Source organism: Cornus florida, unplaced genomic scaffold (genome assembly GCF_030987335.1).
Source record: "Cornus florida cultivar Cherokee Brave unplaced genomic scaffold, ASM3098733v1 CherokeeBrave_3.0.0_Hap2_Chr01, whole genome shotgun sequence".
Taxonomy (NCBI): domain Eukaryota; kingdom Viridiplantae; phylum Streptophyta; class Magnoliopsida; order Cornales; family Cornaceae; genus Cornus; species Cornus florida.
The window spans coordinates 87,430,440-87,456,931 of NW_026775571.1; the positions used below are offsets into that span (position 1 = coordinate 87,430,440).

The 26,492-nt window shown below is 36.2% G+C and overlaps 2 pseudogenes; both read left to right on the forward strand.

Moving 5' to 3' along the window:
• Nucleotides 1-5,045: 5,045 nt before the first annotated feature.
• Nucleotides 5,046-8,833, forward strand: LOC132276924 (aspartyl protease family protein At5g10770-like; annotated as a pseudogene).
• A 5,448-nt stretch (nt 8,834-14,281) lies between these two features.
• Nucleotides 14,282-16,984, forward strand: LOC132276931 (aspartyl protease family protein At5g10770-like; annotated as a pseudogene).
• Nucleotides 16,985-26,492: the final 9,508 nt, after the last annotated feature.

Here is a 26,492-nt window from a genome sequence, read left to right on the forward strand (position 1 = left end):
TAATGAATCGAAAAAATAATACATTCCATTCACCAATTGTATAATGCCTTAATAATAATATTCTGATAAGGAACCATGACTTTTACAATCCAAATAAGAATTTGCTATACTTAATCACACATATCCCAACATTTCTCTGCCTTTAATGTAATTCGGTGAAAAATTCTCCTTAATCTCCTTCTCTTATTATTCTCCTTTCCCTCTTTTCTGTCTTTTCTTTTTCTACGACTGAAAACCCCCCTGTTCTGTTCTTTTTCTTTTCTTTTCTTTATTTTACTCGTTAGTACTAATAGTAAATAACCTGTTCGAGGCGCTTTAAAATCTTCCAATCAAAAGTATTTAAAAATTAATAATTATGCACACACCAACTCACCTTCAACTACACACACCATACCAACACGTGTTCCATGACTCATCAGATATGTATATATCTTTTATTTTAAAAAGAAACTTTGAAAGACAAAATGTTCCACCACACTTCATTCTTATCAATCCTATATATACATATCAATCTATAGCTACGTGTTGTGTATGTGAGTTAGTGCTAGCAGCTTCGTCTTTAGTCACCAACATAAAAAGATAAGTTTTAAATGTAAAAGTATTAAATATAATAAGACATCTCTAATGCAAAATGCTATTTTTACATGTCAAATTTATATTTTGAGAGCTACTACAGTGTTAAAATGCTATATTTTAACAATTTTACTTCAATTTTGCATTGCTATTTTTTGACACAACCAACATTTTTTTTTCAACTACCATTCCCAACTTCCATTTTCAACTCCAATTCTTTTTTCATTGCAAATATAGATAGCGATAGACAGAGGAAACAGACTCCATTCTCCAAGAAACAAATAGATTAATGAGAGAGAGATGAGAGAGAAAGAAAGGAGATTACCAATTCAATTGAAAAGATGAAAATCATATTGTAAAAACAAGATTTCATCATATTCATTTGATCTCCGGTCGATTTTTGATCATCATCGCCGCTGCCCTCTTCACCGAAGCTCATGCCACGACCCAGAACCATAGCGACAGCAAATGTGGCGACGGCAGCGGTGGAGGGAGCCACGATCGGACCACCCAGAAACCCCGACGAAGTGCCCAAGTACCGAGGCGTGCAAAAGAGGCCGTGGGGCAATTCGCCGCCGAGAATAGAGACCCTTGGAAGAAGACCCGAGTTTGGCTCGGCACCTTCGACTCCGCGGACGCCACCGCACGCGCCTACGACACCGCCACTAGGTCTCTCTGCGGCCCCAAGTCCAAGACCAATTTTCTATTACTATCCTTTTCAATCCATAATACACCCAACCCAAACCTTACTAATGGTAATCATCTTCAGGACGATTATGGATTTCAACAATTTCTTCCGAGACCCACCATGAGCAACCTGAGCAGCACCTTGGAGTCCTCCAGTGAGCCCAGATCGTCAAATCCGCCGTTGAAGTTCAGAATCCGGTAATGGTAGAAGCCACAACCGGTCATTGCAAATGAGAGGGAGAGAGAGACGAGAGAGATGGACAGAGAAAGCAACAAAGGGGATTAAGAGAGATAGGAAGAAACGGCATTGTAGGGCAATTAAAGAGACTTCCCAAAAAAATTTGGCAGCTCCTATATTTGAGAGCAGATTTGAAATTTTCAAAATTTGAGAGCCCAAATGAAAGCCCTTTGGAGAGTCCACTTTTTACCCATCTCTCAAATTATGAGTTTGAGAGCCCAAAATGAAAGAGCATTGGAGTTGCTTATAATAATATATACTAAAGGTATTCATCAATTTTAACAATTTTACTATTTACGGTCATCAAACACCCACCACATGTGGCATCATCCATACCAACATGTAACAATTTTCTTTATTTATTTTTCTTTTCTTTTCTTTTTCATTCACTTGGCTGATATTACTTTAGTTAATAATATTTAACGCAAAACAAAACTTTACAAAACAGCCCACATCATAAATTATTCATATATAAATCATGTCAAATTAAAATTAAATGATGCTAACGAAATTAATTTTGTATTGGGGTCTTACAGTCATCCTTAGTTTAGCTTGGCCTAGCCTAAGGGTGCACACAGTTCAAGAGAAATATACAAGCACTGGACTCTCAAATGAAACTACCGAACAAGTGAATAATTAATTGCAATTTCATAAATATATTCATATCCTATATATTGTGTGTGTATATATATATTCAAAAAAAACAAAAGTATTGAAAAACCAAAAAAGAAATATAGAATTAGGGCTTCGAAGAATGAAAAACTAGTAAATTTTATAATAAAGAAAAAGAGGAATAGGTGAAAGAGGATTAAGGAAGATGAGCTTAGATATTTGATCTTTTATCTTCTCCCCACCATTAAACACATACTGCAAAAATTCATACAACTTATAAAAGTTTGGACCGCTGCAATCAGTTCTTCTTTTTTTTTTTTTTTTTTTTTTTTTTTTTGTGCTTTTCAAGTCTATGTTTTGTTATGTAACTTGGGTTATACTTAGACCGGGATCGAATTTGGACCGGTTCATGGTTGATCCTATCTGAATCCAATAAGCATAATAAAGAGTCCGATCCAATTTGATAATCCGAGAATTCTTATATAATGAATCCTTAACCCTTACTTAACTTATCGAATAACCGATCCGATAATCTGATTCGATTAAGTATACAATTCCTCAAATCAACATGCATGAGATGAAACAACTTTAGTGAGAAACTTCTGAATTTGGGTAAAGACCTAAAATTTCCATTAATAGTGAGTAAATATGACACAGAGAGAGAATCTATGGATAAAATAATTACATAATAGAGTTTTAAAAACCTATTATGAGAAAAGGGCTGAATATAAATTTAAATTCTGGATTTAGGTTTTAAAAGAGCTGAATAGGTTGTTTAAACTTTGTAAAATAACTAAAATTATCATTAAGAGTAACGAGCAAGTAAAAGAAGAAGAAGAGAGGGAGAAAAAGAGAGAAAAATTACGAACTAAAATCTGGTGTGAAATGGGAAAAAAAAAAAAAAAAAACGAACACAAATTAGGGTTTAAGAAAAAAAGCAAAAGGGCAAAGAATAATAGAAACTCACGGCAAGAGATTTGTGCTTCCGGCGGCCAATCGACGAGCTCCATTTTTGTCACTTCGTCACCCTAAAACTTGAATCAGTGTTTGTTTAGAGTCCCGCGCTTCTCTTTGATTATTAGTCTACTTTTACAGCTTTAACAAGTAGTGAAGAATTGTAAGATACAGGCGGTGCATCGTATAACCATGCAACCATATTCATCCAATGGTGGTAGATTATTAAGAAATATATAATATATTGGAATATATATTATTTAATTTTAATCGGATCAATCACCCTTAATCCATATCCGATTTGTTAAAAATCAGATTGTCAGATTCGAATCATTATTGGGTTATCGATTTTTTTTTTTTTCCCAATCCATATTCGACTAATAGGATTGAATTCGAATTAGAATCCGATCAATTGACAGATTTAAAATCTTATATTACATATTACATATATATTTGAAAAAATATTATATTATAATAGGTTGCTATGGTATTGAGCTTAAAATAAAGTAAATGCATGTTTCATGTAGGCTATGATTATTTTACAAAGAGTGCTCATATTTTATTGCTATTGGATTGAGTTCATATTAGGTAATTAATTTTTTTTTTTTTTTTAAATCAATTGAGTTGGAGCAATTAGGGGGGAGGGGCCACCCCAGAATATAGTTATGTCACCAAAACTTCTTTTTTTTTTTTTTTTTCCTTCTTTCATATGTGTGGGATAATACTTACGTCTTCTCACTAGTAAGGATGTACACCATTACGATCACTTATATGAATCAATTAAATATGTTCTCTTTAACTATAAAATCAAATAAATAAATAAACAATACTTGTGATTTTCACGGGTGAGTATATATATACCCATCGTTTCTGATTATGCAATATTGTGTTCAACTGTTATTGTTTCACGTCAGTGGTCCACATTCATGAAGTGATTCCTGCTTTTGTTGTTGTCAACTCCTAAAAATAAAATCAAACTCAAAAATTTAAATTAATAAAGTGATTTTACTGTTACAATTTAGAAATCACTTTCACTTATGTTTTCTTGCTCCCCGTGTAGAACGGTCCTGCTATTGTAGTGGGAATTAACCCGAGCAATGAACAGTTACGAAAACACTCATTGCGTTTGGATACATAAGAAATTGAGATTTTTTTAATAAAAAATATGTTTGTTCATTGGCTGGGAGTATGACATGATAAATACTCCTGGTGTATTGTAGACTTTCTCTCACACGTGGTTCCCAGCCAATGCATAGTCATAAAACTCTTATTTTGTCCGCATGCATAGTCATGAAACTCTCATTTTGTCTTCAGGAATGGACATGGACAGCCATAAAAACTCTCATTTTGCCTTGATGCAAGAGAAAGTGAGTTTTCAATAAGAAGTGTGGTTGCTCATTAACTGGGAACACCACATGATAAATACCCGCCCGAAATTGTTATAGACTTTCTCCATATATAGAGATGGACATAGGTAGTGGGGGCAATTTCCCTACGCAACCCCCCTAAATATATATTCCTTCTGTCCCAAAAAAAATGTCCGTTTTGAAGAGAAAATTTTTAAGGGGACATGTGGGCCATGTCACTTGCAAAGTTATTGACTTTCTCTTTGAGTTTTGAATATTCAAGTTTAAAATTTTAAATTTTAAGAATATATGTGGAAAGATATAAAATATATTATTTGAAAAAGGAAAGTAAACATTTATTTTGGAACAGTCCAAAAAAAAAGATGAATATATATTTTTATATAGGTAAGAGGGAGTATTATATATATATATATATATATGTATGCCCTATTATTAAAGGAACTCTTATTCGACACCACAAATGTACTTTGACGCTCCACCTCACCCTTATTTCAGGTAATTTAAATAACAAAAGAACCCTTATATATTCTTAAATATATTAATATATATACCGGTCTATATCTGTGGTTGTTTTCCTTCCTTTGTTCATAGTGATCCGAAAAGTAACGTAATAGATGTATTCTCCTCCAGCTTTCTCTTTGCTGCTAACTTTGCAGCTTGATCCCAGTTTGCATGGAACTCCTTATTCTCCTTCAGTACCTTTTTTTTTTTTTGGACAACACCCAATTGTTTTTTTTGAAAAGTACCAACTAAATCAATTGAAAAGTTAAAAATATTGATTAGAATTGAGCTATGTTTATTTCACTTTTTTTTTCTTTTTCTTTTTAAGTACTTTATTCACAGGATGAAGAAATATATTGAAAGGAATCCCAAATCTAAAAGAGCTAACAACCCAAATATACAGATTTAATATAAACCCTGTGTTTTGTTTTTTAAAAAATTTCCAATCAAAATTTAGTCTAACGAAGCTAGGAAAATTAAAAGAGAGGGAAGTGGTGTGGAGTTGGCCATGGAAGGAGGAGGGAAAAGAAAAGGAGGAAGAATGAGAAGAAAATATGATGTTAAAGAATAGGATCTGTAAAAATGGGTATAGGGTCTGTTGTGTCATTTACAATTTTGTTGAGAATAAAGCTGTAGCCTGATAGGAGTTTTGTAGTGCGTCAATAACATCTCTCTTATTAAATATCTATTTCTTTTTTTTTTGGGTATTAAAATACCTACAAAATTTTAAAATTGCCTTTACTGAAATTTCCCCCTCATAAATTTCTGGACAGCAACCTCTCTCTCTCACACACAGTAACAGACTGGCGACACCACTGCCGACGGGTTAGTTTTCTCTCTCATCCTCATCTCACTTCCTCTCTCCTCTCTGATCTCTAACAATTAGAACTATGAGGGAGCTTTGTGAATTTACTGTCTCACTTTTTCTCTCCTCTCATTTATATAAGAATTTGAATTATGAGACGGCTTTGTATGTTTGTTCATCCCACCTTCTCTCTCCTCGCAGTTCTACAACTATAACTATGAGAGGGCTCTGTGTGTTTGCTCATCTAACTCTCTCTATCTCCTTTCAGATCTGCAACAACTAGAACTCTGAGAGAGGGCTCTTTGTATGTTTGCTCATCTCACTTTCTCTCTCCTCTCACTTCTGAAAAAACTAGGGTTTTTGAGAGTTCTCAGTGTGTTGGCTTATCTCACTTTCTTTCTCCACTCAGATCTGTAACACCTAGAACTATGAGAGGACTTCAGGGGTGGAGGGAGGGGTGGCCCCCCAAAATTTTCTCAAAACATCATTAATGCTTCTTATTTATGGCCATTAATTATGACTTTGCTTCTTAAAGTCGGATACATGCGTACTTACTGGACCCAAAAAAAATTTAAAGTTGCCCCTCAATTTTGTTTTTAAAAATCATTTTATAGTTACCATTTATGGCCATTGAAGGTAATTTATTAAAGGTTATTTGAACGGCCCTTTTTACTTCTGCTTTCAAAAATTTAAATCTAGTGAAAAACGTATTAATAATTGTTGAAATCTTTGCCATCTAAAGTCTAAACCATATTATATTATATTATATATATATATATCCATTCATACATCTATTATCTACTATAAATTATTTGTTATGAATTAACAGAAAAGAAAAAGCATGCTATGGACACTTTGACAATCTCATTTATCCTATGTCAATTATTACTCTTTCAGTATTTTTTCTTCTCATATCATTTATAAAAATGCTGCGAGTATTATTAAAAATATTTACTTAAAATGAATTGAAATAAAAAATTTATTACATTTATTTTATTTTAAAATTTTAATGAGGGCTCTGTGTGTTTTTGCTCATATCACTCTTCTCTCTTCAAAGATTTGTAACAACTATATAGAAGTATAGAACTATGAGAGGGCTCTTTGTGTGTCTCATCACACTTTCTCTCTCTTCTCAAATCTGCAACAACTAGAACTTTGAGAGGTCTGTGTGTTTGCTCGCTCAGATCTGTACCTACTAGAAGTAGGAATTAGATAATCCCATGATTTGCATTGACATTTGAATCTAATCTCATATATACATAAACGCACATAGATATATATTTGCTGTCTATGCATTCTGATCCTATCATATATATTCAATGAAGCCAATATACCTTTATCTGAGCATTTTATCTTTTTTCATAAAGTATAGAGAATGTAGTGATGTAATAGACAATCCCTAGTAGTGATTACAAGTCTACATGTACTTCTAATTCAGAAAACAGAAAAATGAAACAAAATTACTGAACATGCATTCTATTTTTTTTCTTTCAAAATTTTAAAAAGAATTGACATTAACTATACTTGTTTTACTTTCTATTTCAGCTCCAATAATCAAAATCACGATTTTACTTTGGGGCGATAGCAGAAGTGGGAATCATTTCCTGATAGTGAACGGGCGCTTCAAGCATTTCACAAGGTGTAGGAGAAATGCGGTTGGTTTGGTTCCTTGCTTTTTTTTGCCTGCTTGCAACAACATCTTCATTTGCAGGGCAACAAGGCATGTGATGTGATTATCTCATTTGGTTCCCTATACGGTTTGCGCGTGTCATTTCTTATATGTAACATTTTCTCTGATTCCATGGATTTAATAGTTGAAAAGGGACATTAACATTCTTCTATTTCTCATTTTTTTTTTGGCAGAATATGAGCAAGGACTCAACCATTCAACTTTGCACTTGACATTGTATCATGTGCTTGGACATGGCTCACCTCTGACCTCCCACTCTCCACCATCCATCTCTGAGTTAGTATCTCTGGATCAAGCACGAGTTAAGCGTCTCAACTCCAGACTCACTGAGAATAGAACAAGCAGTGTCAACCTTGCCCTGTCTATTGGTCCTGGAAATTACTATGTCTACGTTGGCCTTGGCACTCCACCCAGTTACTATCCCGTGTTTGTGGACACTGGCAGCTCCTTCTCCTGGGTGCAATGTCTGCCTTGCGACAGGGATTGCGACAAACAGGTCATTCCCATTTTCAATACCTCTGCATCCGGCACCTACAAAAGGTTATCGTGCAAAACACCAGAGTGCAATTCACTTCAGGAAGACACTCTAAATCCCTCTAATTGCACTTATTTTAACGAGTGTGTGTACACGGCTAGCTATGCCTACAACTCTTACTGTAGTGGCTACTTAAGTCAGGATTCACTGAGCCTAACACCATCAGAAACACTGCCTGGTTTTGTGTTCGGGTGTGGGCAGAACAATTCTGGGTCGTTCAATCAGTCTGCTGGTCTATTTGGCCTGGCTCGTAACAATGTCTCCATGATCTCTCAGCTGTCCTCCAAATATGGATATGCCTTCTCCTACTGCCTCCCAACAGCGAGCGGAGTCAGTGGTGGCTCATTGTCCATAGGACGTGATTCATTGATGGGATCATCCTACAAGTTCACTCCAATGCTTACTAATCCCAATGATAGCAGCTTGTACGGTTTGAATTTGACCGCAATTGTGGTGGCAGGCAGGACATTAGGAGTGGCAGCGGCCGAGTACTACCAGGTTCCAACAATTATAGATTCTGGGACAACATTCACGAGTCTGCCTCTGTCAGTCTATGTCCTCAAAGTACAAGACTATTATCACGACTTCTTCTTATCTCGATACATGTTATAAAAGTAGTTTGAAGGAGATGTCATCAGATGTGCCTGAGGTTCGGATGGTGTTTCAGGGCGAGGCCGACCTCACTCTGGCGCCTCAAAGCATTATTGTAGATGGGGACGAGGAGGGCACCACCGTGTGCTGCTTGGCCTTTGCAAGAATGTCGGGCGATGATAAAACTGCCATTATTGGAAGCGTTCAGCAGCAAACATACAATGTGGCTTATGATGTCTCCAATTTAAGAATTGGGTTTGCTGCTGGGGGTTGCAGCTAGTTATTAAAATGATAGTAACTTTATCTCATATGTATTAATGAATATATAATAACCCTTTGTATATATGACAGATGAACGTCTCACGATCCTCAATTGTTCTAATTTGGGATCGTAAATACCAATTTTGTGCGTTGTGTTCTTGGACTCAACGTTGTATGAGCCACCATAGGCCTTTTTATAGGATGATTAATCAATTAACACATCTAAACACATTGAGATCAAACATCTAACTGCTGTTGATTACGGTTAAAAGTGAAAATATGACATTTGAAACAAAATATTAGTGAAGATAAAATGTTAGGGCCTGTTTGGAGTTTGTAGTGTGGTGTGGTGTAGTGCTTTAGCCTAGAACAGAATAAGTGTTTTGTAGTGTGGTGTTTTGAAACGAGAACAAAACATGTTTGGCGCGTTACAATTGCTTTGAGAATTTTGGAACAAAAATATGGTAGAACATGTTTGGCAATGTGTTTCGTTCTAAGAATTATGAGAACAAAACATGTTTGGCAAAGTTAAAATGTAACCAAAATCAATAAAAAAAATATTATTAAAAATTAAATATATAGTAAAAATTAATTATTGCATTATTTTAATATACAATTAATATAACATTTTATATATTTATCTATATATATATATATATATATATATATTGTTAAAAAATTTTCTTAATTTATTATAAAAACCAATAAAATATATTCTAAATTTTAAAACTTATTAATGTTGCATATTATTTTGACAGCATTATTTCAATATCGAACTGAAATAAACTTTCAATATATTACACATTACATGAAATTGTATATATTACAAACATGAGTTTCATAAATATTACATCATTTGTCAACATGCACAATAAAAGCGAGTACAAAATAAAATTAAACTAATATATTACATCATTCATCAACAACCACAATAATCAACAACAACAACAACATGAGAAATAACATAAAGAATATAGTTATAGTAAGACAACAACAACAACCATAGATAATGTAATTTTGCCGATTTTGTTGAGCTTGCATAACAGCAACTACATCCTCCAACTCTTCCTCTACATGACCACCCACTTGTAGATGTTGGTGCATGTCATCCACCCATATAAATGCACGAGCATGTGACTAAATCAGAACAAAGACTTGTATATTATTAGAGTGCACTTGTGACACACACATGTAGTTAAAAAAAAAAATTATTAATTAAAAAAAAAATGTATACCTCCCAAGCTGGACATCTATAGGATGAACATCCATAATTCTTTGAAGTTGCAGTCGTATAAAGATTCATTCGACCCCTTCCACATGCACACGGTGGCCCGTCACCCTGTATCTTATACATGACTACATATACAAGTTATTAAACTGATCCAAAAAAGTTAAAACAAAAAATTAAAATAAAATAAAAAAGATAATCATATAGTTACCACAACTTTTACATTTATCGAAATCGTAAATTAATGTTAAAATAAATATATTATTATAGTTATCCAAATCCATACAAATAGTTAAAATAAAGTAGTTATTACAGTTATCCAAATACTAACAAATGGAACAAGTATAAAGTAGTTCTTACAGTTATCCAAACATGATAAACATGTAAATCCTTGTTCAATGGTGCTGACTTGCATTCCATATAGTGTCAGCAATATTATCGCGTAAAATATCCATTGGTCGCGAGCGAGACTGCGATGCATTAGGCGGAACATCAACTTCATCATCTCCAAAAATTTCATCTATCATCGCCTCCACAGTTGCATTATTAAATATTGGATCTACATGCGCCTCCTTTCTTATAAAGTTATGAAGTGTGCAGCAGGCTAACACAATAGCAACTTGAGTTTCAAACTTCTATGGGGGCATTTGCTTCAAGATGGGGAATCTCATCTTAAGCAACCCAAAACAACGCTCAATTATATTTCGTAATGACGAGTGCCTGTGATTATATATTTCCTCTCTACCTTGGGGTTGGTGAGAAGCTCTACGGTACTCTTGGAAGTGGTACCGTTGGCCCCTGTAGGGGGCCAAGAAACCCGGTTGATTGGCATACCCGGAGTCCACCAAATAATATTTCCCTGCCATTTTACAAACTATAAGCCACATTTTTTTACCATGATATTTTAAATAAGTATTGCAAAATTATAGCATGTATGACATTTACCATCTGGAGGCATTGGGAAATGCAAATCCTCATTATTAATGGTCTCGTTCAATATCTTAGAATCATTAGCAGACCCTTCCCATCCTACTACGACGTATGTGAACATCATATTAAAATCACAAACAGCCATTACATTTTGTGTGGTATCTCCCTTCCTACCACGAAATGGTATTTGCTGGTCCACAGGCACGTTCGCATGGACATGAGTTCCATCAATTGCCCCTACGCAATGCCTAAAAAAAGGGTGGTACTTTTTGTTCTTCTTTATATGGTTAGGAACTTCGCTAAAATCTGGGGCGACAATAATCTGTTTCCCTAAATCACAGACTTTTTGTAAAACTGCATAGAAGTATTTTGAAATTGTATAGGTGGAGTGTTGAAATCTTTCTGCGACCACACAATTTCTTTCATTATGACCTAAAGTAAGCAAGAATATGCCAACTTGTTCATAAACACTTACACCTGTAGAGTCTTTCAACCCTAATGACTTAAGCTCTCCACATAACTTCAAAAAAACAGGGGTGGACATCCTGAAATTTTCAAAACATCTATTTTCATGCCCCTGCAAGATCTCCATTATATATGCTTCCCCAGTTAAAAGAGAATCCCTACAAGGTTGTTTATCGTAATGTTTCCTATAATACTCCAACATGCATGCCATTACGATGACACAATCATTCTCTTCATCACCATCGTCATACAAATCAATTATTGTCCTAATATCCATCTGTATAAGTCAAAATTTAATAAATGAGATTAATTACAATCATCCCAAGCGAAATTACAAATAATAAATAAAAGCAAGACAACAAATAAAGTCAAATCAGTTCATTAAATAGTTATATTGTCATGAGCTTCAAACTAAATAACATAAATACGAGTGTACTTAATATTACAATCAATTAAAGTCATAACAACACCAAATAAGAAATAAAAGCAACACATCAACTAAAGTATACTTAATAGTACAGTCATCCAAAATCATAATAAAAGCAACATACCAAATTAAAGTCCATTGATCCAACTAACCCTCTTATCATCAGGACAGTTATTAAGAAAGAAATCCCTCCAAATTTCATCATTACGTAACATCTGCGTGACCTTACTATATTGTTTCATATTAACACCTTCCAAGTTATTCAAAATATAACAACATAACTTAAAATCACTTTTTGTCTTGTCGGGAGAATTGACTTCAACCTCCACATTTCCTTCATTAACTGTAATCATATTAGATGATGAAGAAGCGACTATAGCTCTTTCAATTCGATCTGCTTTCTCTCTATCTCTCTCTTTCATATAGTGCATGAGCTCGCTCATTGTGGAGGCAAAACTCTCTCTTTTTGGTTTCTTACCACGAGGTTCAGGAGAAGGACTAAAATCATGACCGCCTAACTCAGCAAAATCATCATTAAGGTCAAATGAGGTATGTATGTCTGCATGGTGTGCGGGGGCTTGGTTCATAATGGGTGGACTATACGAAGTATGGACATATGCACCTGTAGCGTGTGTGCCTCCAAATACGGTGGTGAGCTTGTCAAAATGATTGCATGGCTTCTTTCGATACTTACTATATTGGGCATTCACCTACAAATTGTTAAATTACTATTAATATTAAGATAAGTATACTTTTTTGTAAAATCAACAGACATTTATTTTAATAACTAACCTTGATCAATCTACTCCATCTTTCTTTTTCAACTATAACCATGCCTGTCTCAGCATTGAATCCCACACCTGTTTCTCCTAACAGACTCACAAACGCTTTGTAGTCTGTTATCAAGTGGTTGAATTTACTCTTAAGTTATTTCAGTACAAGATTGTTGCCTATACGGACCATCATGCCTTTTAGTATATTTTTCCAACCAATTGCACTAAAAGTTGTGTTACTCCGATTACCAGCCTTCACTTCTTCCTCCATACAGATGATGAAAGCTTCAACTTGAGAATCATCTCGTACTAGTTTTCCATCATCGGTATTGTCTGTAAGGTCCTCTATTTCTTCTCCCATGACATTGTCAGCATTGATATCCATCTAATTACATAGTTTTAATAAAAATGTGTTAAAAGGGTCATACATGCTCTAAAACTCTCCATCTTCCCCATTACCAAAATCTTAAATCGCAATACATAAGAGATATATAGATAATAGTGTATTTGTTTTGTTAAAATAAGTAATTAGGGAAGTTTTTCATATTAAAATGATTTGATATATTCAAACTGTATAGTTTTAGGAATTTTAACTTTATAAATTTAGATTTATGGAACATGGAAACAAGTTTGTGATTATTTTCTTTTACTCTCACCCTTCAAATTTAAGAGAGTTTATAATTTCCTGTGTTGTGTGATTATTACACTTTTTAAATTTTTTTTTTTTTTTTTTTTTAACTCTGTCTTTTTGGCTCTCTCTTTTCATATATATCTATATAATTATTAATAGATAACTTGGTAATTAGAAAAGGCACATTTTTTCAAAAAAAATTAGAAACTAAAAGATAGACAGAGTATAGACAAATGCTTAATAATCACTCCATATTTTTAAAAATAGGAAAACTAATGAAAGAAAATAATAATACCAATTTAATAATTTTCAAAATAAATTTAATAATGAAGTATATGTTTTATTAATAATTGAGACAATTTAGAACGGGGTGGGGTTTTTTCTCTCCTTCCCAAACTTGTGTTACAAATATTACGAGAAATTTTTTTTTTATAGCAATTTCTTTTTATAGCAATTTTTGGTGATTATTAAAAAATTTCCTTTCATTCAAGCGCAACTGAATCATATCATCACAAAACCATCTAACATACATATATAGAGATATAATCACCTCATAGATGTATAAATTATATACAGAGATGTATTTTTCATGTTCTTAAACGACTATTTTGACATTTAAAAGTCTAAATTTCATATTCTTTTCCACACCCTCTGAGTTTCACCCATGTTCTTCTATACATAAAATTTGTTCTCTACCATTTTTTAACCCAACTCCACCTCTATTTATATAGTATTCAAACCATTTTTTATCAAACAAAGATTATCATACCTTGTATGACAAGAAGTAATCAAAATAATCAAAACTGAAATAACATACTAACTGAAATATTAACAAAGATTATCCACTTCTACATTCTTTGCTCTGAGAATTTTCTCATCAATATTAACTGAAATAACATAAAAAATTGTAAGAAATCTCAACATACCAAGATGAGAGAGAAGAGGAAATAGAGAGAGAGCTTGGGTAAACCGAGAGTGCAGAGAGCAGCAGCGAAGCTTGGTTTCGCCGGAAAATGCAGAGGTGAGACAGACGGAGGTCAGATCTTCATACAAACATGGTCGATTTGAAGCCCGATCTTCAAACAACGGAATCCACGTTAGACAGAGCACAAGGAAAACCAGAAGAAGAAGCAGAGGAACTCACCAAAGAATGAAGAAGAGGACCTTCAGATCTGATTCAACCCCACTGTAGTGACAAGAAGAGCACTGTTACTCGCCTCTGGAACAATGCTAAAATAGGCAGTGACAAATGAAAGACCCCTAAAGAAGACGAAAACAATTGAAAAGAAATAATGCCAAAACATAAAAAAGTTAGAGAGAGACAAGTTGAGAATGAGCAATACTATTGAAATATTAACAAAGATTATCCACTTCTGCATTCTTTGTTCTGAGAATTTTCTCATCAATATTAACTGAAATAACATAAAAAATTGTAAGAAATCTCAACATACCAAGATGAGAGAGAAGAGGAAATAGAGAGAGAGCTTGGGTAAACCGAGAGTGCAGAGAGCAGCAGCGAAGCTTGGTTTCGTCGGAAAATACAGAGGTGAGACAGACAGAGGTCAGATCTTCATACAAACATGGTCGATTTGAAGCCCGATCTTTAAACAACGGAATCCACGTTAGACAGAGCACAAGGAAAACCAGAAGAAGAAGCAGAGGAACTCACCAAAGAATGAAGAAGACGACCTTCAGATCTGATTCAACCCCACTGTAGTGACAAGAAGAGCACTATGACTCGCCTCTGGAACGGCTTGCTTCGTGAACCCTAGAAAGTGTTCTGCGATTTTTTATAGCTGTGGTCAAAAGTGAGTATTTTGTTCTTCCCGCTACAGTATTATGTGGGCCGATACAGTTTGGGAACAAGCAAGAACACCTATTTTTTGTTCCAACAATTGGCCCATTTTTGCCAAATGTTCCAGCACTGTTTAAAACAATACAAACCATGCCAAACACGTTTTGGTCCAAAACAGTAGAATTTTGCATTGTTGGGAAGGGAGTAGAACATGGTAGAACAATGCTCAAACAGGCCCTTAACTTCTCTAAATAAATTCTGTGACACAAAGTCACGAATGACGTGCCTGGGTAATTGGCCCACCAAACTAAAACATTTTATACATGTGTGTGTGAGAGATGTATATATATAAAATCAACATAGCCATTTCAAAAGGTGTAGGAGAAATGGGGTTGGTTTTATTCCTCGCTTCTTTTTTTCTGCTTTCAACAGAATCTTCATTTGCAGTGCATCGAGGCATGTGATGTTGATATCTCATTTGGTTCAATGTATTGTTTGCATCATATATATATATATATATATATATATATGTATATATATATATATAACATGTTCTTCTGATTCCATGGATGTTACGGATTGGGGATGGCCATATAAGTATTATATGCATGTTGTGCATTATAATATTCATAGCTGAAAAAGGACATTAATTTTCTTCTATTTCTCTTTTTTGGGCAGATGCAGAGCAAGGACTCAAACCATTCAGCTTTGCACTTGACATTGTATCATGTGCTTGGACATGGCTCACCTCTAACCTCCCAGTCTGACATCCTTTTCCGAGTTACTCTCTCATGATCAAGCACGAGTTAAGCACCTTTTTGGACCAAAGTTCATCACCACACCCCTGAACCCTGGTCTGTCTATTGGTGCGATTACTATGTCAAGATTGATCTTGGCACTCCGCTGAGTTACTATCCCGTGCTTGTTGACACAGGCAGCTCCTTATCCTGGCTGCAATGCCAGCCTTGTGCCGGATACTGCTACCCACAGTTCGTTCCCTATTTCAATCCCTCTGCATCCGGCACCAACAAAAAGTTCTCGTGCACAACACTCGAGTGCAATTCACTCAAGGAAGCCACTATGAATGACCCTGGTTCCACTTATTCTAATAAGTGTGTTTACTTGGCTAGCTACGGGGACAAATCTTTCTCTAGTGGCTACTTGAGTCAGGATTCAGTGAGCTTAACCCAATCAGATACACTGTCTGGTTTTGTGTTCGGGTGTGGGCAGAACAATTCAGGGACGTTCCGTAGGTCTGCTGGTCTTTTTGGCCTGGGTCGTACTGAGCTGTCCATGGTCTCTCAGCTGTCAGCCAACTACAGAAATGGCTTCTCCTACTGCCTCCCAACTGCAGATGGAGGCAGTGGAGGCTCATTGTCCGTAGGAAGGGATTCATTGATGGGACCAACCTATAAGTTCACTCCAATGCTTTCTAGCTAATTACCAATATAGCAGCTGGTACTTTTTGAGTTTGTCTGCTATTACAGTTGCAGGCAGGACACTGGCTGTGGCAGAGGCGGAGTACGCGGCTCGAACAATGATAGATTCTGGAACGGTGATCACGCGGCTGCCTGTGTTAGTCTATGCAATTCTCCGTGATGAATTCACAAAGATTATGTCCTCAAAGCACGAGACTGCCCCGGCTTTTAGCACTCTCGACACGTGTTTTAAAGGGAGTTTGAAGGATATGTCAGATGTGCCCGAGGTTCGAATGGTGTTTGAAGGAGAGGCTGACCTCACTCTTGCGCCTCAAAACGTTCTGTGTGATGTGGCTGAGAAGGGCATTTCGTGCTTGGCCTTCGCGGAAAATTCAGTCAGTCACGGAATCATCGTTATTGGAAACACTCAACAGCAGACATATAGTGTGGCTTATGATGCCTCCAATTCAAGAATCGGGTTTACTGCTGGAGGCTGCAGCTAGGTATTAAAATGACATATAGTGCTTTTTATATATCTCATATATCGATCAATAATGCATCTCATATACAACCACCCTCTCTATATGATAGATGAAGATCCATGATCTTGAATTTTTCTTATTTGGGATTGTAAATCCCAACTTCATGTATGAAGAGTGTATCATATTATGTTATTGTATAAGAAAGAAATATTAGAATGAATTAAGAAAAGTACCAACAACTTCAAATTGTTGGAACAAATATTGATCACCTATATATATATATATATATGCAATAAACAGTAATGTTTTGGAATAACATAATTGAAAGGAAAATGTTATATACTTCACAAATTTTAATTTGTGAATTTATCTTGAATTAACTGACTGCTTTTTTGTCAACTTATTTGCTGATGTGTTTGTTTTAAAAGTAAGTTTTAATATAGGAAAGATCTTAATATAGAAAGGAGAGAAAAAATAACAAAACTTACAATTATGGAATCCAAACCTTAGTACAACTTAATAACTTGAATTCAATCTTGCGATTATATCTTTGTTTGGGAGACTGTCTATTAAATCTTTAAATAATTAAAATTAGAAGTTACAAATTTTTACGATGAATGATTAATCTCTTTCTAGTAATCTCTTTCTAGTGAATAAGAATTTTAATTTACATAATTTACTTAAAAGTTTTTTATAATTGTATTCTAATTTGATATTTTCTAATTACGATTAAATTTTAAAAACATACCCAACAAAGATATAGAGTTGTTAAAAAATATAGAAAGTGTAGAAGAGAATATATACCAACAAAGATATAGAGTTGTTGAAAAACATAGAAAGTGTAGAAGAGAATATATACATACACTTGTATATATATTGAAAAAGATTAGTAGAGGAAAATAAATTAACAATAGAGAGAGAAAACCTAGTGTGATTATTTGTTCTTTCCTTTTCCTTCAATTGACAATTTAGTTTAGTTTGTGGAAAATACAAATGCACAAAAGACTATAGTGTAATATGTATGAAGTTAGAGGACATTAATATCTTTTTAATTATCGCCACATCAAATTCAAGATCACATGAATGAGATGTGTAGCACTAGCTGCACTAATTATATTTTCTTGAAAATAGTTGAAACCTTTTAAAAATGCAATTAAAACATCAAAATGACATTCCCATCTTCTAATATTCAACTAAGCCACTTTTAAAATTTTTATCTTCACATATTAGCACCTTTGTGACCCATGTATTCATCTTTCCGAAATAAAATATTTTTCAAGAAATTATATGTTAAAATTAAATATATCAATTATATAGTGAGTGTAGAACTTAGAAACACCGCCAAATTAGAATTCCTAAAATTTTCATATTTTAGTTATCAAAACTTGGTTAGAGTTCTAGTTCCGTTGTCGAAACCTCGCCAGAATAGGTTTTGTCACTGAAAACTTCACCGAAAGTTCTCCGAATTATGGACATTTCACCAGAGATTTCATTGAAGCTTCACCAGAATTTCTATGAATTAAACTTGATCATCTCACTTGCTATATTTTGAACTAACCACAACTTCTTCGCATTGTGTGAGCTCACCGTAGGCCTTTTAACAGGCCTTTGTTAATGGGTGATTAGTTTACAGTTGTTTTGAACTAACCTCAACTTCTTAACATTGTGTACATGAGCTCACCATAGGCCTTTTTACAGGCCCTTCGTTCATGTGTGATTTAGTTTATATATATATTTAGTTGTGGAGCCCAAGGCCGTTAATTCGTTACCCGAGTTACAATACACCTATCACCCGCCATATTGATTTAGATGGCCCAACAAGTAACTAATCAAGAAATGCATCAAATACATGAGCTCCAACTTCTAAAATCACTTGATCTGTTGATCATATAGCTCATCAAGGAAACAAATTATTAATGAAACTTCAACTAGGAAGCTGATGTAGTGAAAGTATGATACGTTCACGCATGAACAAAGAACAACTTTGTTAAGAAAAAAATTATAGTACATACATACATTTATAATGAAAATAAAAAATAAAAAAAAATAAAAAATCATAAGCAAACTAACACCATCAAAAATCTTACAACATAAGAAAATCTAATATATAAAATTAACATTAAAAATAAGCCTAACATTCAACTTTCTTCAAAAATTAAAACATGATAAGAAATGTAATCACTAAAAGCTACAAAATATAAAAACTTAGAACAATCCGAGATCATTTAGGCCATGAACAAAAATTTTAAAATAATCAACAAGCCTCTTGCGTAACAAAAAAAATGGAGTTTTGAGGCCCTTAACAATAAAATTTGGCCCAAAAAATTTGTACTTCACGATGTGGCTATGAGTATTGGTATTGGCTCATTTCCAATCAAATTTGGGTCTTTTTGGGTAAAAAGGCTTAATTGAAACTACCAAAAAAAAAAAAGTGTCAGCATGCTAGTTTGGCAATTTGGCGACTATATAGGCTTCGGCAATCTCACGGGTCATATAGGTTTCAGTAATCAATTGTACGTCAGTTTAAGAACTCATCCTTGAGTTAAAACTAAAATATGACGTCTCATCTGGCAATTAGTAACATTAAATGTAGGAAAAATAGTCACGTCTTCAGGAAGATCAACAACTTATTCCGTACAAAGACACCATCACTAAATCCCCTTCTTGAAAAACTTTCTTGTTTTTTTTTTTTTTTTTTTTTTTTTTTTTTTTTTTGTGATCAGCTGCTTCTTTGTATTTCACATTAGCTTTTTCAAGGTGCTTCTAAACTTCATCCTAGATTGCTTAGATGCGATCGATCATAAGTTCTGTAACAACATTTTTTCCAAGTTGTTTCAGTAGCGAAACAAAATCAAGTGCATGCCTTGGCGGATGATAGTAAACAATAGCATTTTTCAGTTGACCGATTAATCATATTGTTATCTGCAAATATTGTTTGTGCCAATAGAAGATCCCAGTTCTTTGATTTTTTTTTTTTTTTTGTCACCTATTGAATTTTAATTAGCATACTTTTAAAAAATAAGAATAGTAAATAAAAATCCTCTTTATATTAGTTTAAGGCTCCTACTTCCGAAAGGGAGGTCAGGGGTTCGAACCTCAGTGGAGACAATGTGTGTAATGTTTCTGATTTTCTGCATTTTTCTTTTTTCCGGAATGTTGTCGCCGCAAGGGCATTTTCATCTTTTCACATTTTGCGTACGGGATTATGGTTGGGTCTAGTTGCATTTTTTTGTGCATCTTAATTATGTGAATTATGTAGCATCTTGATGTGGTACATTTATGTGTATGGTGTAAGAATTGAAGTAAAAGAAAAAGGAAAAAGAAAAGAAAATTAAGGTGAGACCCACCACTACCTCAAATGTGGTCTTGAGACCATATCTTTGTTCTCACATTTTTCATTCTCCCGTAAGTTCTCTCCCTCCCTCTTGCTCCTAGCTTTTTTTTTTTCATTTTTGGTTTCAAATCTTTGAATCTTGATAACTTCTTCACTTCTTGGAGTTTTTGAGTGACGTTTGAGGCGAAACAGAGAGCACGACGAGCTTTACGAGTGAGTACCATCAATCTCAGCTTTGAGCCTTCCTTTGGAGTTCGAATTTGAGAACCCATTTCAAGGGTTTTGTCCAATTTTAAGGTAGGGGCCCTTAATCCATGATGTCTTGTACTTTAGTGAGTTAATTCACTTGATTTGTATTCTAGCAAGCTCAATTGTGTTGATTATAGTTTACTTTGATTTGGTTGAATATGTATGAATACATGAGTAGATGTATTAGTTCAAATTATGTGAAGAACATGTCTATGTGGTGACTTTTGAATGCTTAAAATGTTAGATGCTATTATATGAGAGCATGTTGTGGATTCTCTAGCAACTCTTGTGAACCATGCTTTGTTAGACAACTTGAACTAATTGTGAAATGGTGAATATTGACATGACATAAATGCATCTATGCATGTACATTGGGCAAGGAAATGGGAAGAAATTGTTTTTGAAATGAAAGTGGGGAGTTTTGGGAAAGAATGTTTTGATGAAAGCGTTTTGAAAAAAATCGATTGTCGAGGGGTACCAAAGGGAGTCGTCCTAGCGTGGTTGAGCTAGCTGGGCCCCATAATGACGCCGCGGGGGTACCAAGGGTCAGGGACACTAGCCAATCCTCCTCTCGTATCTCTACGGGGTCACCAAAAGGCGGGTTATATTAACCGTTTGAAAGTGATGGTTTTGAGAAATGAATATGGGGAGTGACATCAACATGCATTTGCATTTCATGGCATTGCATCGTTTATAATTGAGTTGGTTGAAATGTTAAGTTGTCCCGACATTGTATGATCCCCATTTCTTATTGGTCTATTATTTGTATGGATTCACGGGGATACAAGACATGTGTCTTAAGTGTCACCTACTGAGCAATCTGCTCACCCCACTATATATTATATTTCTCAGGTCATGGCAAGGAAACGGCGGATGAGAATCCTCCGCAAGTTTGAAAGTTGTTTGAAGATGATTTTTTTGCTATTTTGTATTCGGCCATTTCACATATAATCATAGTTTTTTGGAGAATGTAAATAAGTTTTCAATGTAGGCTATTGGATAACGTAATTAAGTTTTATTCAATCATAAGCCTTTTGTGTAATTAAGTAAGGTGTGGTGATTCATGTTGTTGATGGTTGTTGTAGCTTTATTTGATGTTAAAATGTAATTAACTTTTGATTACACTAAATCCTCTAGTGTATTTTAGTGATGTGGTAAATGACGTTAATAACGTGATTGTTGTACTTGAATTTATTGTTGAAATGTATTAATTTTGCACGTAAGTGTAGTGACGTGGGTGGTTGAACGGCCAAAAGTTGGTGTATAGAGGCTACACAGGACAGTGGAAGGTGGGAGTGAAGATTTTCTAGAACAGGTCGACATACAGTTACCCAAACCAGTCGACCGGTATCTTCACAGTGTATGTTTGAGTAGTTCACGTCCCAAACCAGTCGATGTATGGCATCCCATACGTCGACCGGTATCCTGACCCCAAACCAGTCGACGTATGGCTCCCCATACATCGACCGGTATCATGGCAGTAGGTTTTCCCACTGTTCATAACCCAAACCAGTCGACATATAAGGTGTATACGTCGACCGGTTCTGTCTTTTTACATAATTGCCAATTTCAGTTCTTAAATTACATTTGGCACCCAATTGATGTTGCAAGTAATTATATTATGACCCAATAAAATGCCTTAATTATATTTTAATCCCCGAAAGGACTATATTGCCCCGAATCTTATTTTATTTACTATGTGATACAAGTTAATGACCATTGTACCCTTGAGTCTCAATTTATTGAATTGTGGTAAATTACCATCTTGTCCTTTTTGGACTATAATATTTAATTCTAACGTGAAATTACCGGTTTACCTTTGGATGTTTTTGGGCCGGGTTAGGACCCGTATAATGATTCGAATCCATGAGGAGCTGGGTCATTACAGAATGGTATCAGAGCGTGGCTTCGAAAACCTTTGGGGCGATGGGTAGAGTCCTACATAGAGTTGCGTGGGGTGTTGTTTGCATTGTTTACGTGATTCCTTGCTACGTGTTTATTTATTTGAACAAGTATGTTTAATTGTCTATGTGCTTACGTGCCTAAATGTTTAGCGTTTTTTTGCATAATTGTGCATGTTAAATGTTGGTACATTATCATTTCCTGTTGAGTCGTCCACGGTGGACTTTAACATCATGTTTTTGAACCGTTCTTTCATTTTATAGCACGATGTCACGACGTGAAGTGTTAAGGGAAGTTGGCCCTAGGCCAACAAGGGGTGACGTTGGCGAAAGCTCCAGCTTTAATCCGGAGGAGCTAAATGATGAGGACACACTTCTTAGGGACTTGATTCCCCCAAGAGTTGTCCCCCCGAGGAGGGATAATGTTGAAGCACCCGTAGAAGTGGGTGAAGGTTCTGTAGCACTGGAGTTGAATCGTTTGTTGCAAAGTGCCGTGAGGGCAACGATTGCTACTCAGTCGCAATCGGCACCACAACCTACAGTTCAAGTTGATGAGATGCCAGCTCAGAAGCGTCTCAAAATCATCAAAGGTTTTTCTCAGTTGATACCAGTAATGTTTGAAAGCGGAGCGGATCCAATGGTAGCAGACGACTACCTGGATCAAGTTGAGACTCAACTAACCTCAATGGATGTGACAGAGGATCACTTAAGGATCATCCTAGCTACTTACAAGTTTACTAAGGATGCCAAAGTTTGGTGGAAGTCGGTCACCAACCAGTACAAGATTGAAGAGATGAGTTAGGACAGGTTTAAGGAGCTGTTTTATGAGAAGTACTTTTCGCTTTCCAAAAGATGGGAGTTTCAAGACCAGTTTCATAACCTTATTCAAGGGAACATGTCAGTGGCAGAATATGAGAACAAGTTCACCTCACTCTCCCGTTTTGCTCCAGAAATGGTGAGAGATGAAGCTAACAAGACTCGAAAGTTTGTTTTCAGTCTTAATAATCGGATGAGGCCATTGATCACGGCACAGTTCATTAAGGCTTACTCTGAAGCAGTAGAAAGGGCTTTGATGTTGGAGGCTGACAATAGAGAGAAGGATGCAAGAAGAGAGGCAAAAGAGAGGTGTAGGGCCATCTTCAGAGGGATCTTCTTGGAAGAGGAATAAAGGTGGTCCGTTTCACTTTCAAGGGCAATAGTATGCACGATCTGCTCCTACCACTCCTATGCTAGCTGGGTCTGACAAAAGTGGAGTTGTTTGCTTTCAGTGTCAACAGCCTGGACATTACAAGTCCAGTTGTCCTATGAGATCGTCCTCAGTTTCTTCAGCTCCAAGGGCTTGTTATAGGTGTAGCCAGTAGGGTCACTTGATTCGGGATTGTCCTAGTCAGGGAGCGGGCGCAGGTAGTGGCAGAGGGTCACGACAGAGGCCGTCACAGTCGGCTACAATTCAGTCAGGTTTTAGACCACCGCTACCACCACAACCTGCCATGTCTTCTCAAGGTTCTCGACCAGCTAGAAGGGATACTCCTACTGTGTCGGCACAGCAATCTGGTGTTCAGATTGGTGGTTCTCAAGGATAGGTACAGCAGGGACGTATCTTTACACTTGCACCGACTGATCCATCTCTTGGACCGTTAGTTCTCCGAGGTATATTTCCAGTGTTTGGTTCTTGGGCCCGTATTTTATTTGACTCTGGTGCATCTCATTCTTTCATTTCATCATCATTTGCACTTGTATCAAGGTTGGAGGTCAGTTTTATGGATCAGGCGTTGTATGTTGATACGCCAGCTGGGGCTTCAGTGTCTTTGAGCCGAGTTGTGCGGGATTATCCCATTATAATAGTCGGACGGACTTTCGTGTTTGACTTTATCCTCCTAGAGATGACTAGCTTTGATGTCATTCTCGGGATGGATTGGTTAGCTTTCTTCTGGGCAACGATTGATTGTTTCAAAGGAAGAATTGCAGTTTGCACTCCAGAAGGAGACTGTTTCTTTTTCATGGGAGATCAGAGTGATTCCCAGCCTCTATCGTTGTATGGGATTCATGGATGGTGTCATGGCGATTATTTCTTGGCTAGTCTTCTAGCTGAGGAAGATGATGTTGTGGAAGAAAGTTATCCGGCAGTTGTTTGTAATTTTTTGGATGTGTTCCCAATGGATTTGACGAAGTTGCCTCCACACCGAGAAGTGGAGTTCACTATTGATTTGATGCCCGGTACCGCACCGATTTCTATGGCACCATATCGTATAGCACCAGTTAAATTGGAAGAATTGAAGAGGCAGCTTGATGACTTGAGGATAAAGGGTTTCATCTGACCGAATGTATCACCGTGAGGCGCACCGGTTTTATTTGCTAAGAAGAAAGATGGTTCCTTGAGGTTATGCATTGATTACCAGAAGTTGAATCATGCCACCATTAAGAACAAGTATCCTTTGCCAAGGATAGATGATTTGTTTGATCAGTTGAAGGGAGCTAGTTGTTTCTCAAAGATTGATTAAAGATCTAGCTACTATCAGTTGAGGGTTAGGGATGAGGATATCCTAAAGACAGCGTTCCGTACACGGTATGGACACTATGAGTTCCTTATTATGCCATTTGGCTTGACTAATACTCCAGCGGCATTCATGGATTTAATGAACCGCGTCTTCTATGATTACTTGGACTAGTTTGTGGTAGTTTTCGTGGATGACATTCTTGTGTACTCGTGGACTCGGGAAGAGCACGAGGACCATTTGAGTATCGTGTTGCAGATTTTGCTAGAACATCGATTGTATGCCAAATATGAGAAGTGTGAGTTTTGGTTACAAGAGGTAAAGTTTTTGGGGCATGTTGTTTCGGAAGGTGGAGTGTCGGTTGATCCATCGAAGATTGAAGCTGTTTTGACTTGGGAGCAACCAAAGAATGTGTTTAAGATCCGTAGTTTTCTTGGTCTAGTGGGTTACTATCGGAGATTTGTGAAAGATTTCTCACGATTGGCAGCGCCTATGACTCGTTTAACCCGGAAAGGGATCAAGTTTACGTAGAATGAAGCCTGTGAGTCATCTTTTCAGGAATTGAAGACAAGATTGACTACAGCTCCAGTGTTGGTGATACCTGAGCGTGGCTTGGGTTATATGATTTATTGTGATGCTTCGCGTGATGGTCTGGGTTGTGTGTTAATGCAGGATGGTAGAGTAGTGGCTTATGGGTCTCGACAGTTGAAGACTCATGAGTACAACTACCCTACTCATGATCTGGAGTTGGTGGCAGTCGTGTTTGCTTTAAAGTGTTGGAGACATTATTTGTATGGTGAGCGATTCGAAGTGTTCTCGGATCACAAGAGCCTCAAGTACCTTTTCTCCCAAAAGGACTTGAACAATAGACAGAGACGGTGGGTTGAGTACTTGGAAGATTACAACTTTGATTTACAATATCATCCAGGCAAGGCAAATGTTGTAGCTGATGCCTTAAGCTGGAAATCTCGTGGCATTTTGGCCAGTTTGGCTATCCGGAAGTGGAGGATGCTTGAAAGTTTGGCAGAAATGGGATTGCAATGTTTTGACGATGATGGTAACAGTGAACCAGCTTTCTTGTTTAGTCTTGTGGCTCAGCCTACTCTAGTCGGAAGAGTGATTGAGTCACAGAGACATGATTCGGATTTGGATGCCATTCACACCTTGATCTCCAGTGGTGAGACAGTGAAAGATTGGACCTTGCATGCAGATGGGGGTCTACGGTTTAGAGATTTGTTGGTTGTCCCCACGGTTTGTCGTGAGGATGTTCTTCAGGAGTTTCACACTTCCCGCTTTGCAGTACATCCAGGTGGTACCAAAATGTATCACAATTTAAGACGTTAGTATTGGTGGAATGTGATGAAGAAAGATGTTGCACAGTTTGTGGCTAAATGTCTTACCTATCAGCAGGTAAAGGCCGAGCACCAGAAACCGGCAAGGTTGTTGCAACCATTGCCTGCAGCGCAGTGGAAATGGGAACAGATTGCGATGGATTTTGTGACAGGTCTTCCAAGGTCACGAAGAGGCAACGAGGCCGTATGGGTCATCAT